This window comes from Mus musculus, chromosome 3, assembly GCF_000001635.26.
Source record: "Mus musculus strain C57BL/6J chromosome 3, GRCm38.p6 C57BL/6J".
NCBI classification, from domain to species: Eukaryota; Metazoa; Chordata; class Mammalia; order Rodentia; family Muridae; genus Mus; species Mus musculus.
In genome coordinates this window covers 122,211,193-122,231,545 of record NC_000069.6, presented here as the reverse complement: position 1 = coordinate 122,231,545, position 20,353 = coordinate 122,211,193, and the positions used below count along the sequence as shown (strand labels likewise).

The 20,353-nt window shown below is 42.5% G+C and overlaps 2 long non-coding RNA genes and 1 pseudogene across 5 annotated transcripts in view; 2 read left to right on the top strand and 1 right to left on the bottom strand.

The window, feature by feature from the left end:
• Gm46822 overlaps positions 1–20,353 on the top strand; it is a 48,101-nt gene that overhangs the window by 13,961 nt on the left and 13,787 nt on the right. For 3 of the 4 annotated variants that reach the window (XR_001783969.2, XR_001783968.2, XR_001783971.2), the window contains one exon: positions 12,695–15,052. This is a non-coding gene — a long non-coding RNA (predicted gene, 46822). Of the gene's footprint in view, positions 1–12,694; positions 15,053–20,353 lie in introns of those variants that run through there. The other variant, XR_001783970.1, reaches the window with a different exon arrangement.
• Gm4609 lies at positions 338–1,351 on the top strand (annotated as a pseudogene).
• Positions 16,266–20,086, bottom strand: Gm40137. Its single transcript, XR_867610.3, has 3 exons — positions 19,872–20,086; positions 19,567–19,702; positions 16,266–16,768 (listed from the first exon to the last, which is right to left on the bottom strand). It is a non-coding gene; the product is annotated as a predicted gene, 40137 (long non-coding RNA).

The window sequence follows — 20,353 nt, the reverse complement described above, 5'->3', positions numbered from 1 at the left end:
CTGCATCAGCTCCTGCTTCCTGACCTGCTTGAGTTCCAGTCCTGACTTCCTTGGTGATGAACAGCAATATGGAACTGTAAGCTGAATAAACCCTTTCCTCTCCAACTTGCTTCTTGGTCATGATGTTTGTGCAGGAATAGAAACCCTGACTAAGACAAATTGGTACCAGCAGAGTGGGGTATTCCTGTGACAACCTGACCATGTTTTGGGGAGGACTGTGGAAGGACTTTGGAACTTTGGGCTTGAAGATCCATCTGTTGTTAAGAGCTCTGTCGGGGCTCTCTGCTCCTCCCTGTTCCAGAGACAGCTGCATCTTCTTGTGCAGTGCCAGCCTCGTCCCGTAGACAAAATGGTGAAGGTCGGTGTGAACGGATTTGGCCGTATTGGGCGCCTGGTCACCAGGGCTGCCATCTGCAGTGGCAAAGTGGAGATTGTTGCCATCAACGACCCCTTCATTGACCTCAACTACATGGTCTACATGTTCCAGTATGACTCCACTCACGGCAAATTCAACGGCACAGTCAAGGCCGAGAATGGGAAGCTTGTCATCAACGGGAAGCCCATCACCATCTTCCAGGAGCGAGACCCCACTAACATCAAATGGGGTGAGGCCGGTGCTGAGTATGTCGTGGAGTCTACTGGTGTCTTCACCACCATGGAGAAGGCCGGGGCCCACTTGAAGGGTGGAGCCAAAAGGGTCATCATCTCCGCCCCTTCTGCCGATGCCCCCATGTTTGTGATGGGTGTGAACCACGAGAAATATGACAAATCACTCAAGATTGTCAGCAATGCATCCTGCACCACCAACTGCTTAGCCCCCCTGGCCAAGGTCATCCATGACAACTTTGGCATTGTGGAAGGGCTCATGACCACAGTCCATGCCATCACTGCCACCCAGAAGACTGTGGATGGCCCCTCTGGAAAGCTGTGGCGTGATGGTCGTGGGGCTGCCCAGAACATCATCCCTGCATCCACTGGTGCTGCCAAGGCTGTGGGCAAGGTCATCCCAGAGCTGAACGGGAAGCTCACTGGCATGGCCTTCCGTGTTCCTACCCCCAATGTGTCCATCGTGGATCTGACGTGCCGCCTGGAGAAACCTGCCAAGTATGATGACATCAAGAAGGTGGTGAAGCAGGCATCTGAGGGCCCACTGAAGGGCATCTTGGGCTACACTGAGGACCAGGTTGTCTCCTGCGACTTCAACAGCAACTCCCACTCTTCCACCTTCGATGCCGGGGCTGGCATTGCTCTCAATGACAACTTTGTCAAGCTCATTTCCTGGTATGACAATGAATACGGCTACAGCAACAGGGTGGTGGACCTCATGGCCTACATGGCCTCCAAGGAGTAAGAAACCCTGGACCACCCACCCCAGCAAGGACACTGAGCAAGAGAGAGGCCCTATCCCAACTCGGCCCCCAACACTGAGCATCTCCCTCACAATTTCCATTCCAGACCCCCATAATAACAGGAGGGGCCTAGGGAGCCCTCCCTACTCTCTTGAATACCATCAATAAAGTTCGCTGCACCCACAAAAAAAAAAAAAAAAAAAAAGAGCTCTGTCGGATGTTGTGTAGGAGCTTCGAAGATAATGTTGAGAACACTGCAGAAGATGGAGGTCTGGTTTGTGAAATTTCAAAGGGAAAATTAAAGACTCTTTTCAGGGCCATTGCTGTTTTGATTGTGAAGATTCTGTAGTTCTGGTTAGCTGGGGCTGAAGAATCAGCTGGGATTAACAAGATACCAGAACTACCAAAGCAAAAACTTTGCATTACTGGGACTATTGATGCTGGTTAGCTGGAGCTAAGAAATTAGCGGTGATTAAGAAGATTAAGATTAATAATGTCCATCATTGAGGTGACATCTTCTGGGAAGTGTTTTCTGAAAGCACAAAGAGGCTGTGTTCCAGAGATGGCCAAGGTTGTACTCTTGCTGCAGCGGGACTTGGTAATATGTAAGGGTCACCCAGGTGGTACTGGTTTTGAAGGCATGAAGGGGTCACACAAAGCAGCTGAGGCTCGGCACTGTGAGAGGCCATGGAAGGCCATTGGTGAAGGTGCAGCCTCAGTTGCAATTGAAGGCCCAGGACTGAAGGGGTCATGCAGCGTTTTGGAGATGCCAGTACCATGAGATGACCACCAAGAGCAGCAGCAGCAGTGGAGTACAGGTATCTGGATCCTAGAGGATGACGCGTGTGCTACAAAGGGCCTGGCTGGAGAAGTGACCCAAGCCCTTGGAGGAGCCCAGAAGATCGTGAGTTGGATCCCAGACATTGGACGGTTGGAGATTGACTTTTGCTTTTGATTGTGACTGTGCCCTGATATTTTCCCTCTTGAAGGAAGAAACTGTTTTAGTGGAGCCCACAGCTGAGACTTTTAATTGTAAAAAGACTTTGAATTTTAAAAGAGATGGATATTTTAAAGAGATTGAAAATTTAAGAATATGTAAAGACTGTGAGACTTTTAAAGTTATTTAGATCTTGGGGATGAATAAGATTGTAAGGGTTGAGGCTTACTAGTGATGTTTTTGTGTGTCAAGTTGACAAGGGGTCAATTGTACTGGCTAGTTTTGTGTCAACTTGACACAGCTGGAGTTATCACAGAGAAAGGAGCTTCAGTTGAGGAAATGCCTCCATGAGATCCAACTGTAAGGCATTTTCTCAATTAGTGATCAAGGGGGAAAGGCCCCTTGTGGGTGGGATCATCTCTGGGCTGGTAGTCTTGGTTCTATAAGAAAGCAGGCTGAGCAAGCCAGGTGAGGCAAGCCAGTAAAGAACATCCCTCCATGGCCTCTGCATCAGCTCCTGCTTCCTGACCTGCTTGAGTTCCAGTCCTGACTTCCTTGGTGATGAAACCCTGACTAAGACAGACATGAGCCCATTTTTTAAAAAAGTGGGTTGTTTTCTTGATTCTTTATTCTTTGAGATATTTGTCCACAGAGATATTAATCTTCTATCAAATATACAGCTGCAAACATTCTTTCCCACTCTGGACTTCTCTTCACTCGATTGACTGTCTTCTTTGTGTACAGAAGCCTTTTAGTTTTATGAGGCTGCTCTTGTCAGCTATTGGTCTTAGTTGCTGAGTGAATGCAGTCCTGTTCAGAAAGCTATCCTGTTCCTACACTGCTATCTCCTACAGCTCTCCTGTTGTCTTCTAGCAGCATTAGGGCTTACACTGAAGTCTTTGACCCATTTGGAGTTTCTCTTTCTCTTCTTCCTCTTCCTCCTCCTCCTCTTCCTCTTCCTCTTCCTCCTCTTCTTCCTCTTTTTCTTCTTTTGGTTTTTCTAGACAGGGTTTCTCTGTATAGCCTTGGCTGTCCTGGAACTTACTCTGTAGACCAGACTGGCCTTGAGCTCAGAAGTCCACCTGCCTCTGCCTCCCAAGTGCTGGGATTAAAAGCGTGCACCACCACTGCCGACTGCCTCCTCCTCCTCCTCTCCTTCCTCCTCCTTCTTTTGAGGAGGAGGAAGAGCAATAGACATGGGTCTAATTTCATTCTTCATATATGGAGGTCCAGTTTTCCCATCACTATATGTGAAAGCAGTTGTCTTCCCTCCAGTGTGGATTTTTTCCAACTATCAGATGGCTATAATTATTTGCACCTAAGGTTGGGTCTTCCATTCTTATTCACATGACCAAGAACATGTCTGGTTTATGTCATCATTACAGTGCTGTCATATAAATTTAGATATGATGTGATATGCAATTCAGGGTTGTTCTTTTTGTTCAGGAGTGTGTAGGTGATCCTGGGTCTTCGATATGAATTTTAGGATGGGGGGGGGGGGTCTATTTCCATGAAGGATGTCATGGGAAGTTTCATAGGGATTACACTGAATTTGTAAATTCCGTTTATATGATGGTCACTTTCACAATGATCAATCTGCCAACCCAAGGCATGAGAGTCTTTTCCTTTTTCTAATGTCCTCAATTTCTTTCTTCTCAGTTTTGAAGTTTTCATTGTAGAGGTCTCTTACTTCCTAGAACTAAAACAGAAGAGCCTAAATCCTAACACAGCTTACAATTTATTACAGATTTTGCTGCTTGGCAGAAACAGGCAACAGGCAGTCAACGAACTCACCCCAAGCAGACACTCTGATCTCCCCTCCTGATTCGGACATAGAAATACAATGAGTACTTTAAAAAAAAATGCTTTCTTTCCCTTTCTTTCCACACTGGCAGAGGTATAACACAGAGCACACCTGTGGGCAATCAGGCCCCGATCCTGGCACTTATTCTGTGAGCATGGCATCCGTACTACTTTAACTCTGAACCCACAGTGGGAGTCAAGGCAGAGAGCAGCAGATGCAGTTTTTAAAGGCACATAACGAAACTGCTTGCCGTGGTATTCCAAATATGCCTTACAAAGTGGGCAGATCTGGGGCCAGCTCCTAGAGAGTCAGTCACGGCTGGATGTAGACACTGAAAATATCTGCCTGTGATCAGGCACAGTTAAAAGTGGAACTAACTCTCCATTATCACATGTTCTTGGTGCTTTGCTGTTGCCATCCTAAGAGACAAGACTACTCTGCTATTTCATCCTAACCGAGCACTTTGCCTTTCTAGGTGATAAAGTTATCGTGTTGTGTGTACCACAGTGTGGAGAATGTGGTACTTGCCTGAACTCCAAGGACAGCATTTGTACAGAAGTTAGGTAGCTCTTTATTACTATTCTTTTAAAAGCCGAATTCAGTTCCACTTGAAGAGATTGAAGCTTTTTAATAAAAAGTACAATTTGTTTCCTTTCATCTATCAAAGTCTGGTAGAAACACATCTGACATCTGAAGGCACCAGCAGAATTACCTGCAATGCGAAGTTAGTGCAGCAATATTGTGCTATAGGCTGGATACACAGTCGTAAAGGAAATCTCAGTTGCCAAGGTTGACGAAGGTGCTTCCCTGGAGAAGGCGTGCATAATTAGCTGTGGGTTTGCCACTGGATATGGAGCTGCAATCAACTCTGCCAAGGGGAGGAGCATTTACATCCATTTAAAAATAGAATTAATGTGAAAAGAAGGTGAAACACCTCTCACTTCAAAGTACCGCCTGGTCGTACCACCTGATGGAGCATAAACTTACCGCTAGGCACTGTTAAATTTATTGAATGATTTGATTGCCTACACAGGCACTCCATGCTATTCATGGAGTATTCATGGAGTACAGGTATAATTGTGTATAATATAGCACAGTTATAACACAACTGTATCTTTCCATACTCCAGTTCATTTCATTCAATGAGCAGTGGTGAAGCTTTTCTCTGTTCATCTGGAAAAAAAAAAACAAAACAAAACCCTCATCAAGCTTACATTCTAACTGAGTAGTATATTTATTAATGAGAAGTAAAGCTGGGGGCGATGCTGAATGTGCACATCAAGGACAGAATAAATGCCTGGTGTGCACAAGGTCCTGGATTCAATCTGTGTGTAGCAATAAATACAAGAACTAGCAGAGCGGTGACTGCACTGGCCAGGGAACCCCACTCTGACTGAATGGGTTACAGTTAAATTCCTCCTCCTCCTGAAATATTACTCTAATTTCCCCAGCTCAATTCTTTCGGGGCCGTTGATATTTAAGCTTCTGTGCTGTCCACTGTCCTTTAGTCTCAATGCTACCCACAGAGATTGCGATGTGTCTTAGTCAGCTGTGTGTCGATGTGAGAAGATACCCACAACAATTACATTTTGAGGAAGGAAGGTTTATCTTATTCACAACCTCAGACATGAGGTCCACGCTGGTGGCTCTGAGGTGTTGGGGTGTCAGGGGGCAGTAAGTCATGGCAGGGAATACAGAGTGGGACAAAACTGATCATCTCAGGAACATGAAGAAAGACTATGCATAAGATACAAAAAGAAAGGAGAGCTGGAGCCCTAGAATCCCTGTAGGGCATGCGCCCCAATGTTTTCTTTCCACCAGGCTCCTTCAGGAGGTTCTGCTACTTACAATGGCAAGGACTGGGGGAGTAAGACTTTATCACATGTGTCTTTAGGGTGTATTCAAACTGCAAACTCTAACAGGTGGGAAAGGTTCGGTTTAAACTGGTGCCAAACTGCATGCTGCTCAATGAAAAGAAGGAAGGAAAGAAGGAAGAAAGAAAAGAAGGGAAGGAGGAAGGAGGGAAGGAAGAAGGAAGAAGAGAGAAAGAAAAAGAAAGAGAGGAACAAAGGAACAAGAATTGACTGCATCCGGTAAGCGTTGACTCTGAAGTGATTTGGAGTTCCCAGATACCCAGAAGAAAAGGGAAAGAGAGTTTCAAGAAGGTGGAGGTGTGTGAAAGAACTCAAAACTCTCTACAACTAAGAAATAATCTGCCCCAATAAAGGATCCAGGAAGCTTTCATTGTAGGACTTCCACTCCTGCTAGTTCCTCCCTGAGATTTGAAGCCCTCTCCTTTCAGGGTTTGTTACTGTGCTAAAAGTATCACACACCTAGAAATAGCCTAAGAACTAAAACTCTCTTGATGTATTTTACTTGAAAATGTCCTTTCCTTCTGTCTCATGAAAAGCCACTGTCTTGACCTCCATAAGTTGGTAAGGACTCCCAGGACTGGGAACAGGGCATGGGCAGAGGCTGCCTTACTTGGCATGAGGCTTGACTTCACTCTCTACCACAGAGGGGAAGTTCCTTTTGCTTTTGAGTTTCTGCCTTTGTGCCTAGGTGACCCCAGGCTCCACCTGTTTGGCCTCGGAGGTGTCGGTCTTTCTGTCATCATTGGCTGTAAAGCAGCAGGAGCAGCCATGATCATTGCTGTGGACATCAACAAGGACAAGTTTGCCAAGGCTGGGGCAGTGGGTGTCACTTACTGTGTAGACCCACGGGACTTGGAGAAACCCATTGAGGAATTCTTGCTTGATATGCTGAATGGTGGCACAGACTTCTGCTTTGAGGTCACTGGAAACACAGAAACAGTGGTATGTGATCATTGGAAGTAAAAATTACCGGTATATTACACCAGTGGATGTTTAATATTTTAATGTAATGAACATCCTACATTTCGTTCCACATTTCTCTAATTTCCTTGTGGGCCCCCACATGCCCATCAGGACGTGGCCACCAGAGCCCTGTCAGTTCGCTGTCCCACTCAAATGACAAGTCTGCTCCTGAGATCGTTTTTCCCTCTAAGTTCCCGCACATGGCTCCTTCAATTAACCATAAGGAATTCCCACTCAGAGACTGACTGCATGACAACAAGTAGCCTGAGATGACTGTCATTTTCAAGGCAGATAACTTAGATGAGATCAGGTTCCACCAAATTGTCCTAGAAAACAGTGAGCTTCTTAATTTCATTAAGATCTTTCGTGTTAGATGTGAGCTTCTGAGACAAGAAAAGCCTGTCCTCATTTAATGGGTCATTGCCAAGAAACTGGAGGAAACCAGTAGGGATTTTTCTGCCTGAACATGGCTCATACAAGGAGATAAAAGTGAAAGGCAGACTCTGAGGAGAGCTTGCCTTTGGTCTCTGATGCATTTTTGTTGCATGGAAGTTACCTGGAAAGCAAAGAGGAGTCCGGAGTCCTTTCTAACCTTGGTCTTTATTCCAGCATTGAAAATTTCTTACAGTTCACTGTAGATAATCCTCTCACGTGAGTAAATACACAGCAAAGCCTTTATCCCAGTCTTGTTCTGAGAAATAGCCTTGGAAATCACTAATGGGAAGATGGCAGGTGGTCACTTTGTTAGCATGTCATCTCATACAAACATCCAAATGTCCCCTTTGATATGTAGGAGAAAAACATCAACTCAAACGAACCACCCACGTAACTATCAGTCTTTATAAAAATAATCATAAATTTTACCACAACTATAACTGTCTTCCTCTTTATTCCATTTGTTGAATCCTACAATGCCTAGTGCTATGCTAGGCAGAAACAATGTCTTAGCTACGTTATAGAACATCTTCATAATATCGATAATGTTATCAAAAATGAAATAGAAAACCAGAAAGGAACTCATAGGCCACTAAGCAGTCAGACTGGGTAATGCTCGGGTCTGACTCCAACCTGCGTGGTTTATCCCTTTTCTGTCTTGCATTGCAACTGCCCTGGGCTCCTGTCACAAGGACCATAGGATCTGTGTGATTATTGGATCAATAGGATCTTGGAGTCCAATCAACATCAGTGGCCAGTTGTTCTTCTCAGAATGTACTCTGAAGGCATCTGTTTTGGGAGGTACGTTTGGAAGAAACAGCAAATGATGGAGATGAGGAGACAGAAGGAGGAAATAAGAAAAATGGGTCAGGAGAACCTAAGACAAGACCTTGGCCAATTCTAGATTACAGTGTTTGTTTAAACTTTTTTGTGTGTGTGTGTGTGTGTGTGTGGTTTTTCGAGACTTTTTTGATTTTCTTCAGAAACCCAGGACTCAGGGTTTCTCTGTAGTCCTGGCTGTCCTGGAATTTACCCTGTAGACCAGGCTGGCCTCAAACACAGAAATCTGCCTGCCTCTGCTTCCCAAGTGCTGAGATTAAAGGCGTGTGCTGCCACTGCCTGGCTTGTTTCAACTTTTTAAAACCCACAATAAGGGAGTGGATATTATCTATGTCCTCTGTCTGTTTCTCCATGCATTTTACCTCATGCAAGGAGAGAAAAATATTTTTAATTGACTTGTAAAACAAACAAACAACAAAATACTGCTTAGTTCAGTAGTCCTTAACCTTCTTAATGCCTTAATATAGTTCCTTATGTTGTGGTGACTCCAACCATAAAACTATTTTTGTTGCTATTTTCTAACTGTAATTTTGCTACTGTTATGAATCATATGTAAATTTTTTAGACATAGAGGTTTGCCAAAAGGGTCATGATCCACAGGTTAAAAACCACTGGTAGGTGCTTGGAATGTAACTTGGTGACAGAATACTACAGCCCAAATTCAAAATGACCCAAACTTTAACAGTATCAAAATCAACAGGTATACCCCAGTTCTGTTATATAAATGCCCACTGGGGTTCCTTCAGTTAGATGATCAACTATTAATAGTTATTGTCAAGCAGTATAATCTTATCCAGACAAGTGAGTTGTCATCACACCAACTCAGTGATCTTAAAAAACGATAGATTCGTAATTGTCAAGAAATATTACCAAAGGGAAAGGTACTTTAATAGCAAGCAAATGCAAATTCTCTTATCCATAGAAATACATCTTTTCATGGAATCCTTGATTTGTCATTATTTAAAGCATAGAACTTTAGAAGATTTTTATTTTTTGTTTACTTTTATTTTTTTAAAGATTTATTTATTTAATGCATGTGAGTTCACTGTCACTGTCTTCAGACACACCAGAAGAGGGCATCGGATCCCATTACAGATGGTTGTGAACCACCATGTGGTTGCTGGGAGTTGAACTCAGGACCTCTGGAAGAACAGCCAGTGCTCTTAACCACTGAGCCATCTCTCCAGCCCTAGAAGATTTTTATTTATTTACTTTTTTCTTTTGGTTTTTGAGACAAGATTTCTCTGAGTAGCCCTAGCTGTCCTAAAACTCACTCTGTAAACCAGGCTGGCCTTGAACTTAGAGATCCATCTGCCTCTGCCACATATATATATATTATTCCAATCTTAGGTTTTATTCAATAGTCCTTTCACTCTACACAAGTACAAATACAACCTTATCTAAAATGCTACAAAGTTATAAAACTTAAAACAAATTTTATAGTACTGACTGTACAATAAAAGCAAAAAGGGGCAATGTACACACTGCCAAGGTTAACCTGCAACATCACCATGACTGGCAGGTGACAATGGGGGTGGGGTAGGTTTCATGAGGACCCTGTAGAACTGGCTCACAAATTCTAGAAAGTAACAGAGACACGGGGACAGAAAGGTAACCATTTGTGAATCCTTCAAAGGTTTTAGCCCTCTAAGTTGAAGAATACTCAGCAGGGCATTGCCTCCCATATTTAAGAAGTAGAAAAGAAATGAAATTATGTACTTCTGCCTAGGCTTCTCAGCTTCTTAGCAAGCAACCTGATTTTTTAAAAAGTTTTTTGTGCTCATTTATTATAATGTATGTGGATGTTTTGTCTACATGTCACCACTTGAGTGCCTAGATACACAGAGGACAGAAAAGGATATCCAGTCATATGACATTGGAGTCATAGTTATAAGCTATGTTATCAGTGCTGGAAATCTCCCTCTGGAAGAACAGCTGGTGCTCTTGACTGCTGAGCCATTGCTCCACACCACAATCCGATTTTCAAGAAGACTCTAGATAATGCGAGTCTTGACATGAAATTAAGAGATTGCTGAACATTGGGAGCTGTGCTGGCCAAGCTATTGGTGGCAATGGATTGTCAGCTGTTAGGAGACTTAGCCACTTCATTTATACCATGAGCCAAGGCCTGCAAGGGAGGTGAGTCCTGAGTCAGCTGTACACTGTGGCTCCAGCTCCTCTCTGTGGACCACTGGGTGCACACCACAGCTGTAGCCTTAAGCTGTGCCCATATGCGAGGTGTTCCTTCAAAATGCATGTGTCTAGCTTAGCTTTGTAAAAACAGATCATGTTATCTTAACCCTCATAAACTAACAAATTCTTCAACCACTTAAATATTCATTCAATGATCATAAATGAAGCTAATTCCTCATATACATATAATTCCTCTGGTTTTACCGTTTCTAATGAAGGTTATTATTTATGTTGGGCAGATGGATCTCCTGACTTCCTTACAGTGTTCAGTGAAGAACTTCCCCTACTTAAACTCCAATTAGTGCCCTCTCTGAGAAACTACATGGCTTTACTTTGTTTTTTGAAGAACACTGCCTAATTTTGCCTATGTGCCTGGGACCTTCCTTCTCTATTCATTTTACCTCATTGTAGTGTGCGGGTGGGAGGGTGGGAAAATCCATGCCTCCATGCATACATGGAGGTCAAAGGATAATTCTATGGAGTAATTCCCACAAAATTCTCTTCCACTCCACTCAGACGTAGAAAACTCCATTCTACCTTTAAAGGCTTCCAGGAATTCAATTAGTTCTCCAGGCTGCTGCCCACAAGTACTTCGCCCACTGAGCCATCTCCCCAGCCCAGCCTTTCTTAATGTTCTTCCACTGAAATAAGAAATAACAAAAAAGTATTTTTTACATGCATACAAAAATGCTTCATTATATCACCAGTAAAGAAGAGAAAAGAAAAGCCAGCGAGACCCATAGGCTAGAACAGATACCTTGAGTTAGAATTTGTAGCTATATAGAAAAGTTAACTGTTGGAAGAGTTTGGGACTGTTTTGAGACTAGGTAGGAAGGCTAGAGAACCTGACATTAATTGGAATGAAGAAAAGTAAGCACGAGGGTTGCGAAGACGGCTCAGCAGTTCCAAGCATGTGTGCTTTGCAAAGGACCTGAGTTCCTAAATCCCACATGATCAGAAGATCCAATGTCTCTGGCCTCCTAGGGCACCTGCACACACATACATGTGAGCTCATGCACTTGAACACATGCACATACATACAAACACACACACACACACACACACACACACACGTATACATAATTTAAAATATTAATAAAAATGGACCTTTTCTCTTTTACAGGATAAGCCGTGTCATCGAGCACATCTTTATTTTTTAATTAATTATTTATTTTTGTATGTGTGGATGTTTTGTCTACATAATTGTCTGTACCACATATATGTGTTGTGCCCATGGAGGCCTGAAAAGGGTGTCAAATTCCCTGGAAATAGAGTTATAGACAGCTGTATGCTGTCATGTGGGTATAAGAAATGGTACCCAGGTCCTCTAGAAGAGCATCCAGTGCTCTAACTTCTGAGCTGCCTTCCACACCTTACCAATTTTTCTCTTTAAAGATAATCAGACAGCTGCCAAATCCTCTCACATTGGCCAAGATACTTGGCACAGTGCGGAAATACATACACGTTTTGAAACTCAGAAGAGTAGAGAATAGACATCGTGAAGCTTGTGCTGCTTTCGTTGGCTGCATCTTTACTCTCAGACGGAGGACGCATCTGAATAATTTCTACTCACTCGTTTTTCTGCTTCTCTGGAATTGCTGCCATCACAGTCTTCTCTTCCCCTAGATTATTTGGACCGTTCATGAAGCTGCATATCGAAACACACAGACAGAGATGTGTCTGCACACAAATACGCACACATACACACATATGCACACACACATGCATGCACATGCACAGAAAGAGAGAGCCCTTTCTATGCTTTTAGAGAGTGTAGTGCTAGGATAGAACCTAGAACCCCATGCACATAGCCCCATGTTCTCCCAGCTGAACTACTCCCCCAGCCCCCGTTGCTACCCATTCAATTCATCCCGAGACTGTGGCCTTCATTATACAGTTGAACTGGACGATCTGCAGAGATTAGATTCAAGGTGGGAACACCACAGATGAGACTTAGTTTCTATTGGCTTTGTATTAGTTCCTCTGTGTCAGATGTCAGTGGCCCCCTAGAGGAGCACAAGCCTGTGTATTGGCTGTGTGGTGGGAACAGTGCCTGTCCTGACTTGGGCAAGTGGACGGACGAGGCAGAAAACATCTCTAGCACTTTAACATGGCCTTTCTTTCCTCCCATCATCCTTCCTTTTTTTTTAATCTCTTTTTTTTTTATCATTTGAGAATTTCATGCATGTGTATATGGTATTATCAAACCCACACCCCATTCCTAACATGGCCTTTCTTTGATATTGAAACCTCATGAGTGGAATGCTTCATAAGTCTGTGTTATTTTATGTATTTCCAGGCTGGAAACCCAAAGAGGAAATCCCTAAGCTGGTTTCTGACTACATGGCACAGAAGTTTAACCTAGATCCTCTGGTCACCCACACCCTGACTCTCAGTGAGGTCCATGAGGCAGTTCAGCTAATGAAAAGCGGGCAACGGTAATCACTTGTCACTTCTGTCCGTGTCTGGATGTGGGGACAGGGGGTTGTCGCTGCTACAGTACTACACAAAGATCTACCCTTGCCCTCTGAATTTTGCTTTATTGCTGGGAGTGTTAAGGTAGTAGATAGGGTTCACATTATTTCTTCATACAAGATGGAGCTAAAGATGCCATCCCATAAAGTTAGGATCTAAGTTTAGGAACACGAGTTACAGAGCTGGAGAAAAGACTCTGCAGGTGAAAACTCTTGCTGCAACGATGAACATCCTGGCTTTAATCCCCAGTACCCCATAGAGATGGTAGGAGAGGCCCGACTGCACAAGGCTGTCCTTCTGACTTCCTTATGCACACTTGGCGCACATCTATCCTCTACTCCTCCCCACAGTAAGATAAAATATGGAAAGAAAGGTTGAAGCCACTTTACAAGGGGGTGTAGTTATCATGTTCATGTTTTATTTCTGTGTGGGGATCGTCTATAGAATTCCTAATGCTAATACCTCCTCCTGGTAGAGACTGACCCGAAACGACACCAGCACTTCTCTCAGTTAAAGCTCCTTACCTACTCTATCACCGTGGGAACTGCATGTTGCTTTGTTCATTTTTCTCCTCGTTTGTTAATCTGTCCCCATTCCCTTTTTTTTTACCCAATAGCAAAGGAAGTGACACTAGTTTATAGGTCTAACACACGAGAATTTGAATCCAAAACCCACAGTGCATCGGAAATTCCTCAATGTTTTCTTTCTTCTTCTTCTTCTTCTTCTTCTTCTTCTTCTTCTTCTTCTTCTTCTTCTTCTTCTTCTTCTTCTTCTTCTTCTTCCTCTCTCTCTCTCTCTCTCTCTCTCTCTCTCTCTCTCTCTCTCTCTCTAGTATCAGCTGTGTCCTGCTACCATAATTACAAGAGCTACATATTTCATCATGTATCAAGATTTAAAATAATCTGCCACACAATGCTTTTCTATTTTCTTGGCTTTCATTTACTCAGCAACAATTTTTGTATCAAGCTTCTCACCTGACCACACCATCGAAGTGATTCCCATGTGACTCAGTGCCATGGAGAACCAGCCTCCCTTTTACAGCCATGTTAAGGTTGATGTGAATCACCCAATAGCAGATGCTGCAGATGAAGGCACACCAAGAGGCTCTGTTGGCACAGCTGTCTCTACCTAGGGACGCACATTTCCTCACTCACTGGATCTTTCCCACGCTGTATGGATCCACACATGAAGCTCTGTGGATGGTCCATACAGTGCAGAATTCCCACCAGAGACATAACTGGAATTGATAAACAATTGAGCTAGTGTTTAGGTCATACCACCACCACCACAAGAACCAATAGTGTGGTTGTATGGCAATAGCGAGGCATCTGATAGAGAAATCAAGGAAGCAATCTCACAACTGTTGTGAGATTGATCTCACAAATAAATGAACAACATAGAAACAAATTTAGTCAAAGGTGAAATATATCTACAATAAAAAGTATAAAACATTGCAGAGTGTCATGGTATACTTCTTTAGTCCAAACATCTTGATGGCCAAGGAAGGCAGACTATGTAAGTTCAGGACTAGCAACATGGTCACATAGCAAATTTTACACAGCCTGATTGTGTAGAATTGATCATGTCTCAAATATAGACATATTTAAATATATACATAAAGGAAAACATTCTTTGTTCATGATTCAAGACTTAGAAGAATCTATATTGTTAAATGTCCACGCTATCCAAAGAGATCTACAGATTCAATGCAGTCTTAACAAAGCACCAGTAAAATTCCTCACAGATTAAAAAATAGCCTTCAAATCTGTATGAAACCTCAAAAATGCAAATAGACAAAGTAACCCTGTTCATAAAGTACAAAATGGGAGCCGTTATACTCCAAAATACACTACTGAGTTGTAGTGACCAAAGCAACAAGGTTTGGCAGAAAACCAGAATCACAGACCAGTGGGACAGAACAGAGAGCCCAAGAAACCTGAATACATTCAAAGAACAAGCTAAGAAGGTGCTAAGAAGATGCACCAAAGGAAGTAGGGTCTTTTCAATTACTGGCCCTATGAAAATAGATATGGAAAAAAATAAAGCTAGACTTCCCCCTTTCTCTTGAGCCAGTTACAAAAATGAACTCTAAGTACACAGAAGTCTTCAATGGAGGGACCTAAACTACTATAAGAAAACAGAAGGAACAATTCTGGACCTTGAAGACGGGCCAGGAATTGCTGAGGCCCCCAACACACATATAGTAGAGGACTTCCAGGTCTGTGTTCACTCAGAGATGATGTACCTAACCCTCAAGAGACTGGAGGCCCCAGGGTGTTTAGAGGTCAGGTAGGGTGGAGGGTGGGGAGGAGGTGTGGGATGTGGAGCAATTGGAGGGTGGGAGAGGAGGGGCGGGGAATGGAATATGGAGTGTAAAAAATGAGTTACAAATAAAATAAATAAAATAAAATAAAAAGCACTCTCCTGTGTAGATAGGAGGAGTCACCATGCCTCTCAGTTCTTTTCATTTTCCTTGACATCAGTAGGATCTCATCGCACTGTTTGTGTTTCCTTTCAAACCGATTCCTCTGCTTGGCCTGTGCCAAGCTCTGCTATTCTGAAAGCCCAACCAACTCAAGTTTTGAGTATTGATCAAAGGAGACAAGAAAAAAATCCACAGAGAATTCATTGCTGCAGAAAGAGAGAACACTTCCCACCCAGTTTTTGTTTGGGGATTTATTTATTTATTTATTTATTTATTGGTTTGGTTTTTCGAGACAGGGTTTCTCTGTGTAGCCCTGGCTGTCCTGGAACTCACTCTGTAGACCAGGCTGGCATCAAACTCAGAAATCCACCTGCCTCTGCCTCCCGAGTGCTGGGATTAAAGGCGTGGGCCACCACTGTCCCGCTTGTTTGGGGATTTTTTTGTTTTGTTTTGTTTTTGCTACATATAAGAATAAACATTATCTGAGGATTTAAATTCATGTTGTCAATAGTGCAAGAAATATCAAATAGCAGTCTTCTCTGACTGGCAAATGTCCTGATTCTTCTTACCCAGTGAAATCTTTGTTTAATCAAAGGCCCACTGCTTTGTTCTAGGAATTTACTGGCCTGGGCAGTGACCCCTCTCTGTTTGGAGCCCTGACACCTTTCCCTTTCTCCATTTTCCTGTGGGCCAACTCTTTCCAGTCTAGCCCATTAAGATTCTGAGGTCTGATCCCAGCCAGTGGGGAAAACAGCTACTATCTTCCTCAGAATAGAAGCTGCCCAGATGCGCTCTCTCTGCCGGAGCACACCCTATTGATCATGGTGTGTTCTCTCTTCCGGAGCACACCCTATTGATCAAGAGCAAAGCATTGTCCAGATGCTTCAGTTGGAACGATGTTTTTTTTTTTTTTTTTTTTTTTTTTGCGACCCCCAAACTTATTTCTAGCATTAGGAGGCCACCTGATGTATTTTTCTTATAAGGCAAAGTAGATTGAAATTCTTTATTTTTATTTTAACTCCCTTGATTACTGAGGTTTTGTTTCCATGCCTAGGAGTCACTAAGCGACATCATCTTAAGGATATGGTCTGTGACAGCTAGGCAAGTGCCACGAAATCGGTTTGGACTGGCGACAGGAGAGAGGCATGTTCTTGAGCACTGGTACCCTTCCTTGCTATGAACAAGCGTGTGTCCAACGAAGGACCAAGAGAAGGCTTTGGGTTTGGTGTCTGTGGTATAAGTGTAAGGCATTACCTTACACTTGAGTAAGGTAGAATTGACAGAACAGAGAAACGTGTAAACACCTCTACTTAAAATGACACTCAGTAGATATTTCTCAAATGTCCAGGATTAGTCACTTTGAGGCTATGCAGGCAAATTCCCAGGAAGTACACAGCGCTCCGTGTTCTGTTGTAACTTGCAGTTCAATGGAAGAGGCTGATGCCAGTCATAAGGCAAATTATCCTGTGGTTGCTGTTACAAAGGAAAGGTACAGATATGTTAAACCCACAAGTGGCTTGTAAAATTGCAGTAGGAAATGAGTTGATCTGGAGTCCTGCAAGACTTTGGACATTATGTAACGTGGCTTAAGGAGAAGCACAGTGAATAAAGGGTAAGAAGATGTGTCGAAGCAATGTGTGAGCCTTCATCTTGCCCTCGTTAGAAAGGAGACAATAACACTGCCATGACAGTGCTAACAAGCACTAAGACCAAGCAAAGAAAAAAAAAAGACAGTCTTTCCCAAGAAAAGAACTGGGGGTTGAAAGGGAGACTGGTGCAACAGGACGATGTGAAGGTTGGGATTGAAAAGGAAAATTTGTTAATAATCCCAATGTTTGCATGTAAAAACTCTGATACTGTTAATGAACCCATTGTCTAACACAGTCATGCAAGACTGACCGGAGAGCTGCTGTGTTATAATATTTGCCAGTATTAAAATGGTACGTGATAGAGGAAGAGAATAAATGTAGTACTTTTGTTTAGGCTGCACCAATGCATATTTTGGCTCTGAGATAACACTTTGCTTAAAATTGGGGTGGATATATTGTTATAAATGGATTCATGGTCTTAGTGGTTCTTACATAATTTCTTGGCCAGTTAATTAGGAATTTTAAGCTTCTGTTAATGGATTAACAATGTAATGTTTAGTTTAAGTTATATTTATAGTACGTGAATCTTCAAATAATGTTGGCATCAAGTGAAAGGAGGTAGATGTGTAGCCATCAAGGTATTGTCTAGTGTGAAGGATGCCTTGATGTTATTGGAGTAGCATATGAACAGTCTTTATGGGGTGGCTATGTAAGAATATAGGGTCATAGCTAGTATACTAAGTCCTACTAGGATAATAGTGACGCTACATCGTCACATAGACGAGAGGGAGGTAATCTGTAATGGACAAACTGAGAGTATAGTTTGGCTTTGGCTTTGTTCATTCTTTAAGTTTGCGAGACAAAGCGATGAGAGCTTGTGACTGTGGGCTATCAGGACTGTGGCTCCAGTAAAACTTAATGATGCTTGGCTAAGAAGGGCTGTAATTAGCTATACACGACTCGACAAACTCACGATTGACGATCTTAGGTCTGTTTGGTTTAAACAAGTAGCACTTGATATTTGTAGAGCCTGACCTTTCACTGGGATGGTATAAAAAAATGATAGGCTACATGATCTCTCAGTGTTTGGAACATAATCGTTTTTATTATTCTGTAGCAGTGGTTCTCACCCTATGGCTTGTGACCCCCTTAGGGTTCCATACCAGACATTCTGCATATCAGGTATTTACTCTATGGCTCATATCAGTAGCAAAATTACAGTTATGAAGTAGCAACAAAAGGAATTTTATGGTTGAGGTCGCCACAGCGTGAACTGTATTAAAGGGTCGCAGCATTAGGGAGGCTGAGAAGCACTGCTCTAAGCCTCCTGTTTTATTAGTGATGCAGCTGTAAGGACTACAGAGCTAGGAATCGGGGCTTACACAGGTGCTTCCCATAAACACAGGACATAAGGGACATCTTTACTATGAATGCAGTTGTACTTGCTGATCAGAGGAGAGTGTTGAGAAGCTTGGTAACTCAGGAGTAGCTTATCAAACAATTTAAATTCAATATAGATTAAAGCTGTGAATCTCAAAACAGAAAAGGAAAGTCCCCCATTTAATTATTCAGTTTGGTTTCTTCAGTAGATGATAATAATTAAATTGGAATTATGTTGCCTCAAAGAAAATATAGAATAGGGTTAATTTATTTTTTTGGCAATAATTAAAATTAAAAATATTTGTAGAAACTGGATGTGGTGGCACATAAATGAATTCTAGCATTTTGAGACATGAAAATAAGGCGCTCAAGCCATCTTTGGCTATGTAGGTAGTTTTGAAGCCACGCTGGAATACATGAGATTGAGTTTCAAAACAAACAAGCAAGCCAGACATGGTGACCCATGCCTTTAATCCCAGCACTCAGGAGGCAGATGTCTAGGCTAACCTGGTCTACAGATCTAGCTCTAGGAAAGCAAGGGCTATACAGAAAAATCCTGTCTGAAAAAACAAACAAACAAACAAACAAACAAACACAAACAACACTCCTTAAAGCAAAGACTAATTAATATTAATATTGATTAATAATTAATTTGAGTATTTTTGTCTTTCATTGTTGTAGCAAAATACCTAAAATAAAGAAGAGAAAACTTTCTGGGTATGGTGTCTCATCCATTTCATCTCAGCGCTAGAGAGACTGAGGCAATCAGATCTTTGAGTTCAAAACCAGCCTAGTCTACATAGTGAGTTCTAGGCCAGCCAGGGATACACAGTCGTGGGGCGGGGAGGGGGGGTGGAGGAGGGCAGAGGGGGAAGGGAGAGATTATTACCATCAACTGTATTCAAAATTGGTGAAGAAATATGGACATTTAGGTTCTAAATTAACTGTTGTTGTATAGGGCTTCGCCCCAAGATGAACACAAAATCAGAAAATATATTTGTTATTAAATGAAGAATAGTTATCATCCACTAGAGAGAACCTCAGGTTGCCGGAACCAGAATCCAGAGTCATAGCAGGGTCAGAGGTCCCCTGAGCAGAGGGACCTCAGACACTCACTCCAGGAAGGTTTAGAACCTTATTTGTGAAGTGATGGAGTTGAATTGCATGAGCCATCTCTCCAGCCCTGGAACTCTACTTTTAAAACAAGTCTACAAGTATCTCATAATCTCTGAGAACCATGGATTTTCCATCTATATTTTCTTGACATCTGGTCATAGGTTTGTTAAGGAGTCTCTGTCTTACCTAGCGTTTCCCCGTAAACACGTATATCCTCTGAGTCAAGTGGTGGGAGGAGCCTGTAGTCATAGCTACTTGACAAGCCGAGGCAAGACGATCACTTGAATTACAGACAAGCTTAGGCAACATAACAGGACACTAACTGGAAAAAAAAAAAAAAAAAAACTAGGTTTTACAATGCATTGTGTGTGTGTACACATTTATATGGAGAGGAGCATGTGTATGAATTCACACCACCGTGCAAGAAAAAGAAAGTAAAGAATATAATTCTACCACCAGAGACAGGGTCTCTCACTGGGACCTGGACTCACCGATTAGGCTGACCGGCCAGTAAACCTCAAAGATCCTCCTGTGTCGCCTCCCCTGCACTGAGATGACAATGTATGTGACTGTCCCTGGCTCTTTACATGGGTGCTCAGGACTAAACTCGCTCGTAGCTTGTACCATGAGCCCTTTACTAAGTGAACTACCCCTGTCGGTCCTTGAGTTCTTAGTAGATTCAATTAGGGTTAGAGGGGCAACCCTGACCGTGCCATAGCAGTTGGTATTTTTGCTTGTTTACACATCTTGGTAATTATTTAAACAAAAGGTTCCTCAGTCAAAACTTGTTTGAAAATCATTGATTCAGATGAATTACAAAATCCCTTTCCTCCCATTATCCCTGGATAAAAATTCCCTTTGCTTTGTTTTGTTTAATTAAGAAAGAAGTTTTATTGGCCTTCTAAGAAAAATTATTACTTACTGGGAAACTTTTCTTAACCCTTTAGTGTCTCTAAAACTTGACTTTTAATCA